Source organism: Carassius auratus, chromosome 4 (genome assembly GCF_003368295.1).
Source record: "Carassius auratus strain Wakin chromosome 4, ASM336829v1, whole genome shotgun sequence".
Lineage (NCBI taxonomy): Eukaryota > Metazoa > Chordata > Actinopteri > Cypriniformes > Cyprinidae > Carassius > Carassius auratus.
In genome coordinates this window covers 25,405,855-25,419,865 of record NC_039246.1, presented here as the reverse complement: position 1 = coordinate 25,419,865, position 14,011 = coordinate 25,405,855, and the positions used below count along the sequence as shown (strand labels likewise).

Genomic DNA, 14,011 nt, shown 5'->3' with positions numbered 1-14,011 from the left:
CAAATGGAATAAATTATATTTCTCTTTATATCAGTATGGTACAATAGATTAACCTATTTTAATCAGTGTGTTAAATGTGTGACATTTTTGTCATGTAATTGACACACACACACACACACACACAAAGAGAGAGAGAGAGAGAGAGAGAGAGAGAGAGAGACTGAGAGAGGCAGCACCTGTGATCAAATTTGACCACAAAACAATAAAGAAACATGCTAAATTAGTTGAGTACAGTCAAATAGTATTCATGAAAACACCTGCTTTCCCACACCATAAAAATGATGGCCAAAAGATAAAGTTCGCATGCAGTCCAAGTAAGCAGCTCACTCTCACTCTCAGTCTGTCTCCTCATAGACAGTGGTGTCTGTCTGAGCTCCTCCCTCCTGCAGAAGCGAGCAGCACCTCCATTCAAACCCATCCAAACTCAAGGCATGAGCGTCTGCTCAAACCCGCACAGCTGCTGCTGATCACCTACCTGTACAACAAACCCTGGATATTCGTCTTGTACTTTACAGCCCCTTCAAACCACCAGAAAGAGGCGAACTAAATCATTCTGGCCCTAAACGTACACACAAGTGGTTTTTCAGACTGCAAACATGGCGAGTGCCTCGTACCACATCTCTAATCTTTTGGAGAAAATGACATCCAGCGACAAGGATTTCAGGTCAGTCGCAGTGCAGAGACCTCGAATGAGTGTCAAATAGTATGCATGTGTATTTCTAGCGCTTGTGACGGCGTTTACATGTCTTAATGAATAACGAAGCGATCGCTGAAAGTTTTAGGCCGCGAATAGCGCCGCTGTTGTTTATGGAGCTGCTTAGCTTAGCATGTCAAACTCACACTGCACGGGCATTCATTTTTTTCTGTTTAAATGTGTGTATGGGTCATATATATACGGGTGTAAATATCAATTTGAATTGTTAAATTGACATCGGTTTCTGGAATTGAATTTTGTTTTAGTATGGATGTTCGCTAGCTACCCGCTAGAATTGGCCGATTAGCTTTAGCATATTTTTTTTTTGGTGGCACTGCACGCGAACTGTCATATCCTTTGCAACCAGTAACCTTACAATCATTTTCAACAAACCATGTGCAGAGAGTTGTCAGTGCAATATTTCGTACTTGATGTAATTGTATTCCCCTAGGGTTCATATAAGTTGGCTAATGTTAGCATAAGTGCACGTCAATCTGCATAGATTTAGAGAAGTTTGTTTAATGTTAAGTGCATCTTGAATTCAAGATTTATCTCTGCATTCAATGTTTCAGAAAACCTCATCCCATTTTTAAATGTGCATACTGACAGGTCTGACAAGTCATGTATTTATTATTTTCTTTTATTCACTTCTTAATCACATGCTAACGTCCAGATTGACACTTATTTATGAAGGCAATTGTCGTTTATAAATCACAGGCTCCGTTAAATTTATTTAATTTAAATGATTAAATTTTTTTTCACTATATATATATTTACCTGTTATACCTTTAAGCAAAGATTGCATGACAGTTCCTCTGTCAGTTCCCTTGCATGACTTTGGTTTGAGAATACTTGCCTGATCAGAAATGCAGTCAAGCCTAAAAACATATAAGCATTATAAGTTGAAAAGCATAAGCATGAAGATGTGGCTTGTCTATATAGTTATTACAATTTTTATTTTGGGATGTCATGTTGTTTTTGCTGTTGGGGGAATCCCTTTTAATGATTTGAGTGTATTCAGCATTGGCCACCAGGAGGTTAATGGTTTGTGAGTTTTATACATATCCATCAGGAGTTCTCAAGTGAATGCTAATTCAGTCATCGCATCGGATAATATTCCCAGAGTCTTTCCTGTCTGTCATCTCTGTCAAGCCGTTTTCCGCTCTCATTCCAGCTCTTTCTGAATTTCACAAGATTTCCCCCCCTGGGAACATTTTGCTTACACACCATTCTAGGTCTGCTGTTAGCTTGTGCTGGTGTTCCCTCTCGCCCTGCTGTTGGAGCCTGTGCGTCTCATCCATTATTCATTCTTACTTAGGCTCTCGCTGGAATAAGAGATTCCATGCCTTCAAATATATGCCAAAGCAGACGCACTTAGTTCTGTGTGTGTGTGAGAGAGAGATGGAATGTAATTGGGTATGCAGAAGGTTTTCACTCGTATCAAATATGAGGTTCTGTGCTGAGGCTTTGATGTTGGCACCCAAAGACAAGATTTCATTTTAATCCATTTCAGTTTCAGCTCAGAAATGGATTATGAATTATCAAACCATGACAAGTGAAAGGAAAAGGTGAAAATGCTTCAGTCAGCCCATTTGCTTTGACATGATGCCAGCAGCCTCGCCATACAGGTGGCTCTCATGGTTCGGACCATGTGACTGACTTTACATTAACCATTCTGTTAGTGCTGATGTCATATGAAACCCTCTTTAAGTGTGTCTGTGTGTCCGGACCATTGGGAACACCTCTGGAAAAAAAGCCTTGCAAATGGTAGTCATTGCTTGTGTAAAATGTTGGATTTTATGAGTGAAATGGGACATGCAATGGAAGAATATCTTGATGGTGGGAGTTGGATTATGAATTTGTTGGATATTGAAAAGTAGTCTTAATATGACGACGTTGGATGGTAGGGGATTACTAAATTATTAAAAGTTATTAAATTTTGGTGGAAAAAACGTATTTTTCTTGAGAATAAAGTACATTTAGTCATTCAGAATAAGTCCTTGTTTATTCCCTCAGATTCATGGCCACCAATGATTTGATGTCCGAACTGCAGAAGGATTCGATAAAGCTGGATGATGATAGTGAACGGAAGGTGGTCAAAATGATCTTAAAGCTCCTGGAGGACAAGAACGGAGAAGTTCAGAATCTGGCTGTAAAATGGTAAGAGTTTTACCTCTATTCATTTGTTCCAGTCCTTCTATGCTTGCATGAACTTGAAAGCCTCTCTTAGTCGGGTATTTTCAGTGTGTCCTTCATGAATTGGCTTCAGTTTGTCCTCTGAAAATGGTTTAATGTGAAATTGATTTGTGCCAGAGTGATTTAGTAAGAGGTATTGCTGTTTTTCATGTTGATTTATCTCAGTTATTAGCCTCTTAAGATTTTCCCTTATTTTTTTCCCCCTAGATATTTTTGAAGGTATTGCATGAATAAGTCAGTGATGTCTCTTCATTTTATTGCCGGTCTTTGTGTTATTAGATACAAGTTTGCTTACAGATACTTTTTTTTTTTTAAACCTTATGAAAGATAACATCATCTAGCGAAAGGATTAACACTGATTTGAATGCTAATACCATTTTTCAGCATGGACATTTTTTGCAAGTAATAGACAAATAAGAAGCATTTCTGAGGTTGCATTACAACTCTTGTTTCTTGCAGTTTGGGCCCACTTGTCAGCAAAGTGAAGGAGTACCAGGTTGAAACCATTGTTGATACATTGTGCACAAACATGTTATCAGATAAGGAGCAGCTTCGAGATATTTCCAGCATCGGCCTCAAGACGGTTATTGGAGAGCTCCCGCCAGCATCCAGCGGTAAAACAACATGCTTTCCCTGTATAATGTTATTAATACAGTTGTTTCCAGAGTTTCCGACAAACAGAGAATGTATTCAGCTATATTTAGTTGTTTTCCTGCACCGACTTGCCTGCTAAGTCCATTTCTCTTTGCTTTAGGCTCTGCTCTTGCTGCTAGCGTTTGCAAAAAGATTACAGGCCGCCTCACAAGTGCCATTGCCAAGCAGGAGGACGTCTCAGTTCAGCTGGAAGCGTTGGACATCATGGCTGACATGCTGTGCAGGTATGTCAGATGAGCCATGTGATGACTGCTGCTTTTGTTTAGACCAATTGTGCTTTTGAGTGCACATGGGTTCCTGCCAGGTAATTTCTGGAGGTGTTTGCGCACATGCATCTCCACTCTGTGGCAGTTCTCAGTTATCTTTTTCCTCAGTTCACTGAGCTGAATATACTTATATAGATATTTCAGTTTAGAGGCTGACTCTCAGCTCTGTGTGATAGCTAATGGCAGACATTGAATTTGTCTTGGGTGATTGCATTTTGCATTTATATTTACATTCATGTGTTAGGAGAAAGCTTTTATCCTGCTTGTGTGTTCCTTGGGATTTTCAATCCACAAGCTGTTGCTAAGTTCATGCACTACCAATTGAGGTGCATGGAAATATTTATACACAAAACATGAGTTTTCCCACGATTAGGATTTAAGGCCTGTTTACCCTTAAGAATGGAAGCTATAGTGCCTTTCACTCAGTGGTAAACCTTTTCATAGTACCTAAACTGATTGTGGAACCACATTTTGCCGTGTTCGCACTGCAGGAACGGTTGTGGTTCTAGGAACTCTGTTTGGAGGAACTAAATTTAGCTCCTACTTCAGAACAGGGTCTAAAACAGTCCTATAGGAACTATCGGTGACGTAAGTGTATGCTGATTGGCCAAGCGCACGCAAAACACCGGCCACCCGTTTTTTTAAAAAAGCCATGTAACCATATTTACTCCACTTAAATGGAAAACAGCGACAACTGCATTTACCTGTTTTCTGCAGTGTTGTTTTCTTTTCTCAGCTTTGATGATATGTAACACTGCAAGTTGTCCGTAAAAAAATGGTCTCTTAGCCCAACTTTTTGCTTTTGCAATCGGTTAAATTGTGTTTTTACCTCTCCATCTCTGTTATAAAAAGACATCACTGTCGGCCGCTTCAGATTTCCTGCTGCCGGCGTGAATGCAACCAGGAAAATGGCCTGAGGGAGAAATTGGTTTTCTAGGAACTACCCTGCGAAACCCATAATAATAACTGTATCAACATCAGTGGACAGTAAAATTTGTTTCACTTTACAATTATAATTTTTTTATGTGAATAGGTCTTTAACATTAGATTTAATCCACAGTAAAACATGCTGTTTTCAGAGGAATGGAGCAGCAGTTAGCCTACACACTTTAGACACAAAAAGCCACGGTTCTCATGTGGCTGACACAGGTTTGAATTTGGTCTGCAACATATTCTGATCCTCCTTATTTCCTAGTAATTTCCTGTTATTGTCCATTATCGGTGCTAACATGGAATACCATTATGCAGTACAGTATTTGTCCTGTGTACAATTTACTTTAAAAAGCGTACATTATGCAACAGGAAATTTTTGTAACATTTATCAATTACAGGTTTAATTCAGTAAGTGCTATTTAGTTATCTTGAACTTTTTTATTTTTTCTGGTATGTTTAAAACTTGTAGTTTAAGTTGAGTAAACTGCACAGTGTGATACAGTATGCCCTTTTTATAATGCACATTTTGGTAAATAAAAGAAATTGGCTATATATGCTATATACTTTAGAAATAATAAAAGTATTATGTTAGTATATTAAGCAGCTAAAATATTTGGTCTTTGCAACAATTTCTTGTTTTTAATGTCTTTCATTGTTTTTGTTCATTCATCCAGACAAGGAGGCCTCTTAGTGAATTTCCATCCTTCCATTCTGAGCTGTCTGCTGCCTCAATTGACAAGCCCTCGCCTGGCAGTGAGAAAGAGGACCATCATAGCCCTGGGACATCTGGTCATGAGCTGCGGAAACCTGGTCTTTGTGGATCTCATCGAGCACTTATTATCCGAGCTCTCACGCAACGAGTCCATGTCAACTACGCGCACTTACATCCAGTGTATTGCTGCCATCAGCAGACAAGCTGGCCACAGAATCGGTGAGGCTCCCCCATTGTTAAAGACCTAAGTTAACTTAGTGTCTTTGAGGTTCAAGACCTCATCTCAGTTACTCTTTTAAGTGCTGAAAGCAATTTAAGTGTGCACTTATTGAAGCCATCATCTGTGATCTTCTCATACAGCTATTAGTTTCACCACTGATGCTGTAATTTAGCTTTCCCTGCAATGTGCTAAAGCAAACCAAAGCTGTCCTCAAAGATTTTTTAAATGGTCAAATTATTACAACAGTCGTCTTTTTTTTCTTTTTTTTTTCAGAAAGCATGGTGTAAGTACTTTTGTGTAATGATATCCTCCCCTCCTAGGTATTGCTTCTTTTTTTTTTTACCACAGTTCTCCATGACTTGATCTTGAAATCCAGAGTCCCTTCTTCTGATAGAAAATGTTTCACTCAAGATTGAGGTCACCAGCATTGACACTGAATCCTGATTACATTTCACTTTATGATTGCTCTGGTTGATCAGCAGTCGAAGTTATTCAGGCCGATGTGCGCCATCTTTCCCCTCTATCAGTTTTGCATTGACAAGAAGGATTTCTCTTTTTCACAGTTATTAATAATGATACAATAATAGAACACATTAAAATTCTCCTTAATTATTCAGTACTTTGACTGTTTTGTACAATTCACCCCCATAGCACAATTATATATAGAGGCTAGGAGCTTGAAGGCAACTCTCCTTGGATTTTGACCGAACAAATTGCCAGAGTTGTTATTACCTGTCACCTTGTCATCAACACTGTTCCATTGTTGTGCTGCTAAGGCAGGCCATTTGGCACAAATTAAATGAAGTGAAAAGTCATTTAGGTTTGCTGCTGTGGTGCGCCATTCCCACATCAGCCAATTACCGCCTACGTTTGATGAAACAAAGACAGCTGCGATTAAGATGCGCAAGATTACTTCAGTGGAATGCACTCAGTTGTTTTAATTAAGTCTTTTTGTCATCTTAAGATTGTTTCTTTGATTGTGCTGAACACAGCAAGGCCTTTATCTTGCAGCTCTCCAAACTCATTTATATTTCTCAATGAATTATTGCAGATTGATGTTAAGCTTTGTTACCCAACAAATCAAACTGATGTGTGTGTGTTGTGATGGTAAATGACAACATGTTGGTTTTGTCTTGCAGGTGAGTACTTGGAGAAGATCATCCCGTTGGTGGTGAAGTTCTGCAGTGTTGATGATGATGAACTGAGGGAATATTGCATACAAGCTTTTGAGTCATTCGTAAGGAGGTTAGTCTAACCAGATTTATTTTTTGTGACTACGCTATATTTTGTGAGGAGTAGTCTTATAGATTATAAGATTTTAAGCAAAACAATAGCTAATGATAAAACAAGTTTCACTTCTGCATTAATGCGTACTCGTTATTTGTGGAATTAAAAACTCTTAATGTCTTTGATTCCCAGGTGTCCGAAGGAAGTCTACCCACATGTCCCAACAGTCATTAGCATCTGTCTTAAGTATCTGACTTATGACCCCAACTACAACTATGACGACGAGGATGAAGATGAGAATGCAATGGATGCCGACGGTTTAGACGAAGATTATCAAGGTACGAGGCGGGCTCATTTCTCCTCTCAGTCTGAGGGAAGAAGGATTTATTCTCTCTCCTGAACCAAAAGTCTATTTAGCTGTAAGTTACCAGCTCAGTTTGCTAGTGTGGTGTGTTAGCATTTACTGGTCGCATAACAACAATAAAAGCCCTAGGGATTCTTTTCCCACATTTTAGGCATCTTTGAAAATGATAATACAGCAGTTGGAGAGGCAGTCTGTCCATTTATGGGACTGAAAAGTTGGCCATCTGCAGAGACTGTTCGCCAGACCATCAGAAATCAGCTTGTTATTGGAATGAATGGACGATGGCGACTTGTTCGGTCTAGCAGCTTTGAATAATGCTTAAGCCTTTACAGCCGATGAAATTGGCTCTGAGATTGGTTTGGGGCTACTGATTGTCCTGTAATGTCCAGACAGACTTGAACGTTTGCCACCATTCCTTGTGTTACCTTGGAGTTTGTCAAGCAGGCACCTTTTAACTCTACTAAATGCATGTACTGAGCATGTCATGCCACTTTCTCTGACACAGGATGTGCATTCTCGGAATGAAAATGCTTTTTTTTTAACCATTAGTGCTCTGAAGCACAGCTGAGTTTGGATGTGCTCAGCGTTGCATGTTGGAATGAAGTGTTTCATGTGGAAGTACGGTGGAGGAAATGTGGGTTGCTGCACTTTAGAATTTGATAGGAGCAGGCTGTAATGACAAGCCCCTGTCCAAAAGTTTGAGTTAGAGATTCATAAATGCATTTGGTCTACTTGATCTTTCCTGGTATCAAGGATTTTTATTCTCAGCCCCGACTGGAGTGTTGTTTTCATCCATAAATCATATTCCTACCTATTTGTTGTTTTCTTTTCAATAATTTATTGTGCTGACTGCGCACCAGCTTGTAAGCAGCCTTAGGAGGCTCGTACGCTTTGGCAGCAGATTTGATGGTACGTTTGTTTTCCTCTCAGAAGCCCACGCTTCAGAAGTCCACGCTCTTTGTGTTGCTGAAGCAGAGGGTACAGGGGACAAACTTGTTGCTCTATATGTTTAACAGTGTCTGAGTATTAAAAAAATTATTTTTGGGTCTGCTAGCTTGGAACTAAAGTACCCAGATACTGATTAGATCATCTAATTCATGCAATCCAAACAGGAAGTGATGATGAGTACAGTGACGACGACGACATGAGTTGGAAAGTGAGGAGAGCGGCAGCAAAGTGCTTGGATGCCGTGGTGAGCACACGACATGAAATGTTACCCGAGTTCTACCGCACGGTTTCTCCAGCGCTCATTGCCCGTTTTAAAGAGCGGGAAGAAAACGTCAAGGCAGATGTGTTCCATGCCTACTTGTCCTTACTCAAGCAAACACGCCCTGCCCAGAGCTGGCTCTGTGACCCGGATGCCATGGAACAGGGAGAAACCCCTCTTACAATGCTTCAAATTCAGGTAAATTCAGGAAAGTGGTTTTTTTTTATTTTTTTTAAAATCTACTACATTACAATCTACTGTGAAGAGTATGGCGGTTTATTTCTAAGGGTGATTAATTGTGTGTCTTTACAGGTGTCCATGATTGTAAAAGCACTGCACAAACAGATGAAGGAGAAAAGTATTAAGACCCGGCAGTGCTGCTTCAACATGTTGACAGAACTAGTAAACGTGCTGCCAGGTGCCCTGGCGCAGCATATTCCTGTACTCATCCCAGGTATGTGCCTCAGGCAAGCTATTACACGTTAAAGAGAGTAGAGTCATTCCTTCCATGATCATAGGCTTAAATCAGCATTTATAAAACCTCTATAGGGTAAACCTTGAAATTTTTTTTTCAGCAGTTCCTTTTTTAGTATTTGGACTGACGTTTGTTAATTTTGTTCCATCTAGGTATCATATTTTCTCTCAACGATAAGTCAAGCTCTTCAAATCTGAAGATAGATGCCCTGTCTTGCTTGTATGTGATCCTGTGCAACCATCAGCCTCAAGTCTTCCACCCCCATGTTCAGGCGATAGTGCCTCCTGTTGTTGCTTGTGTGGGTGATCCCTTTTATAAGATCACTTCTGAAGCACTGCTGGTCACCCAGCAGTTGGTCAAAGTCATTAGGCCCCTCGATCAAACAGATGCTTTTGATGCGTCGCCCTATATCGCTGATCTTTTTGCTTGCACCATTAAAAGGCTGAAGGCAGCAGATATCGACCAGGAAGTCAAGGAGCGAGCTATTTCTTGTACAGGGCAAATTATCTGCAACCTTGGTGATAGTCTTGGTGCGGACCTACCAGGCACTCTCCACATCTTCCTAGAGCGACTGAAGAATGAGATAACAAGGCTGACCACTGTCAAAGCTCTCACACTCATTGCAGGGTCACCGCTAAAGATCAACCTGAGGCCCATTTTGGGTGAGGCTGTTCCCATCCTTGCCTCCTTCCTACGCAAGAACCAGCGAGCGTTGAAACTAAGCACACTGGCTGCACTGGACATTCTGGTTAAGAATTACAGTGATAGTGTAACACCGGCCATGATTGACGCTGTACTGGCCGAGCTGCCACCTCTTATCAATGAAAGCGATATGCATGTCTCGCAGATGGCTATCAGCTTCCTCACCACACTTGCACGAGTCCACCCTGACTCGTTGTCTAAGATAAGTGGGTCTATTTTGGCTGAACTCATAGCTTTGGTTCGTTCGCCGTTGCTGCAAGGTGGCGCTCTTAGCGCCATGCTGGAATTCTTCCAGGCTCTTGTAGCAACGGGAACTGCCAGCTTGGGCTACATGGATTTGCTACGTATGCTAACAGGTCCTGTATATGCCCAGAGTGCAGCGCTCACCCATAAGCAATCCTACTACTCCATTGCAAAGTGTGTGGCAGCTCTTACACGAGCTTGTCCTAAAGAGGGCCCTGCAGTGGTGGGACAGTTCATTCAAGACGTGAAGAACTCACGCTCCACTGACTCCATCCGATTGCTGGCTCTGCTGTCCCTTGGAGAGGTCGGCCACCATGTTGATCTGAGCGGTCAGCCTGAACTGAAAACGGTCATTCTGGATGCCTTCTCCTCAGCCAGTGAAGAGGTCAAATCAAGCAGCTTCATACGCGTTAGGCAGCATCAGTGTGGGGAATCTCCCGGAGTACCTGCCCTTTGTCCTTCAAGAGATCTCTGGCCAACCCAAGCGACAGTACCTGCTGTTGCACTCTCTCAAGGAAATCATCAGCTCTGCTTCGGTGGCAGGGCTTAAACCGTATGTTGAAAATGTGTGGGCACTGTTGCTTAAACACTGCCGAGTGTACAGAAGGAGGGAACAAGGAACGTGGTAGCTGAATGTCTGGGAAAGTTAACACTCATCGACCCAGAGACCCTTCTACCCAGGCTAAAAGGCTATCTCTTGTCAGGTGATTGTCTCTTAACTCTGCCTGTAAAATCTATATCAAAATACTTAAAATTTAGTTTTATGAAGTTTTATACTTTATCAAAGTCTCTTTTTTTGTCATAAATTGTTTCTAATAAATCTTTAATAAAAATAAAGGATTTTGATGGAAGTGTTCTTTTTCTCTGCAGGATCATCTTATGCCAGGAGCTCTGTAGTCACAGCTGTTAAATTCACAATTTCTGATCACCCACAGACAATTGACCCTCTTCTTAAAAACTGCATAGGCAAGTGCTATTATCAGTTGGTTTTCTCCTTGGGAAATACATTCTTTTTACTTTTACTCTTTATGTACGGACTTGCATCATTTAAGAATTTAAATCAAGAATTTAAATCAAATCAAGAATTTAAATCAAAATGTATCAAGAATACATTTTAGAACTGGTTTTAATTGTCTTTTCTTTTTTTTCTTTTTAATACTTCTAGGTGATTTCTTGAAAAACATTGGAAGATCCAGACCTCAATGTACGAAGAGTGGCTCTCGTTACCTTCAACTCTGCAGCTCATAATAAACCTTCTCTTATTCGAGACCTGTTAGATACAGTTCTCCCTCATTGTACAATGAGACCAAAGTGCGCAAGGATTTTAATCAGAGAGGTATTCTCCCCTTTGTCCTCAGCCTTTTGCTTTGCTGTCTCTTTACACCTCAAAGCTCAATGACACCTGCCTCTTTCTAGGTTTGAGATGGGTCCATTCAAACACACCGTAGACGATGGTCTGGACATCCGGAAGGCTGCATTTGAATGCATGTACACTCTATTAGACAGTTGCCTTGATAGACTTGACATCTTTGAATTCTTAAACCATGTTGAGGATGGACTCAAGGACCATTACGATATCAAGGTAAGTCATCAGACTCGACTCCATGAATCTTTCATGAGACGCAGGCTTTTTGCCATGAAGATCATTTAGCGACCACAGAAGATGAAAGAGTGAATTGATTAACAAAGATTCAGTGTGCAGTCATCAAAGGCATAATGCATAATGCATTCACAACAGACGTGGTCCAACTTTATTTTAAATGTACCTATCAGGTGTACTTGCATCATAATGAAGCGCGGAAACATTAACTACAGTTTTAGTATAATTGAGTGCTTTGTGCTAGAAAATATTGGATTTAAATGTTTCAGTTGTTTACCTTACACACTTTAATCCGGAATTGTCATAAATAGTCATTTCATAGCAATCCCATGGCTATTTTATTGTTGCAAGGAACTTCAGTGGGACCAAAAGTATGCGCATAGACTCATGAATCACAAAGGTTTATAGTTATTTTTGTTCTGTTAATGTGTTTACAGATGCTGACTTTCCTCATGCTGGCAAAGATTATCTAGTCTGTGTCCCAGTGCAGTGTTACAGAGTTGGACAGACTTGTAGAGCCGCTAAGGGCAACATGCACCACAAAGGTAAGCAAAATGTTAAGCGTGGTGGAAATCTAAATTGAGCTGCTTCTAGCAGTTAGCACATAAGCTCAAAAGTCTCTGGTTTCCATAGGGGCATAAATTTGAATTCAGATTGACTTGTTTTACCAATCCTGTTCCCCATTTTTCTCATGAAATAGGGATGCCAATCCATTGTCAAAAACTGTGAGTCGTTTGATTTGTAATTATATTCTTTCTCAGGTAAAAGCCAACTCTGTAAAGCAGGAGTTTGAGAAGCAGGACGAGCTCAAACGATCTGCCATGCGGGCCGTAGTGGCCTTGCTAACCATCCCAGAGGCCGAGAAGAAGCCCCCTAATGAGCGGAGTTCCAATCTCAGATAAGCTCCAACCCTGAGCTGGCCGCCATCTTTGACAGCATCCAGAGGGACTCCTCCAGCGCCAACATGGAATCCATGGACACCAGTTAAATGTCTAAGACAGCATACCCATTACCATCGCTCCCAACAAAATCCACAAAGAAAAGCCAACCCTGGGGGGACCCTTATATTGTTTCCATGCGTGGCCACTTAAATCAAAAAAAATAGGAGGAAAAACCAAATCTAAGTTAAGAAAAGAAGAAAAAAAAAGAAAAAACGATATGAATGAAAAGACAGACATTGATTCTCTTAAGCTTTCAAAGCTTATCACATTCTTTGTTTTTCTATTAACAACAGGAAATCGCTTCAGTTGTTCATTGTTCTCCATTCCTTCATTTAGTTTTTTATTTTTCCTTGTTCATTTTCATCATTTCTGAGGTTCTGTAGATACCTCAACTCACAGGGACGCGGGGGGACTTGCTAGGTTACCTGAAAATGAATTGACCACAGTATTTGTGTTATCATGGGAGATTCGTTCTTTACATTCAAGTATGCTGACGACTTACATCGGGATCTACGGGGTAAAGGATAGCACTCAGTGAGTTTGAATCATTTCAGGACCATGTTTTTTTTCTGTCATGTTTCTTTATCAAACAGGTTTATTAGGTTTTTGTACGATTCGAATTGTCATCTTCCTCTTTTTACTGTTGACAACTTAAGTACAGAGCGAGACAAGTCTTAGAAATATTATCCTGAAGAGAGTGACTGCTTATTTTCCTTGACTGCATTTCATTACTTTCCCACTGTCTGCAGAAATTGCGAGTCATCAGCATGTGTCACACATCCAGAGAAATGAGCATTTAGCTGCACACGTTTTGCATAATATTTTTCTTTTTCTATTTTATGGCCGTTTTGTTTGGCTCCAGCATATAGAGGTTAAATATGACATCAAAACATTGTTATGAGAAAATATTGCCCTGTATGGAACGCACATATGTGAATAAAAAGAGTGGAGAATATTCTCTCAGGTGCTCGACTGTATTCTAAAATCATAAGGGTGTAGTTCTCGCTGTTTAGATCCACTATTATGCTGCCTCGTTTCAACTGCTCACCTGTAAAACTGGTTGGGAATATAATTTTTTTTTCTCCAATAGAACTCATTTTATTTACAACAATAATTTACTATGTTTAGTGTACAGATATCTTTTTAGGGATATCTGTATTTTGGGGAAAGGAACACCATCATAGACCTCACCATATAGCTGACCAATGGGTGATTGAAGTTGAAATCTGATGCCCTGGAATCCACAGTGTGTAGAATACACTCTGTGTAGTCATGTACGCACCAAGTTCTACATCCATTGAAGTATGACAATATGGCAATGTTCCTCTGTAAGAAATCAATAAAAGGTCCATTGCTGTCTGCATTCAAATGTCATTTTATGGTCCTTCAAGTTCAGTTTGAACCATCATATTGGCTGATGCATATTGTGCAGAAAGATTACAGCAGCTGGATGAAATCGCCGGTCCCAATTTTCTTTGACTTTTTATGTTTCCTGCAAGTGAGGCCGTACTGGTTCTGTAAGTCCATCTGGAACCGTAGGTTGTTACAGTGAACACTTCTGAAGAACAACTACTCTG

At 40.4% G+C, this 14,011-nt stretch overlaps 1 pseudogene; it reads left to right on the top strand.

Annotated features, from left to right (window-relative positions):
• The first annotated feature begins 338 nt into the window (after nt 1–338).
• On the top strand, nt 339–12,530 carry LOC113063924 (cullin-associated NEDD8-dissociated protein 1-like; annotated as a pseudogene).
• Nucleotides 12,531–14,011: the final 1,481 nt, after the last annotated feature.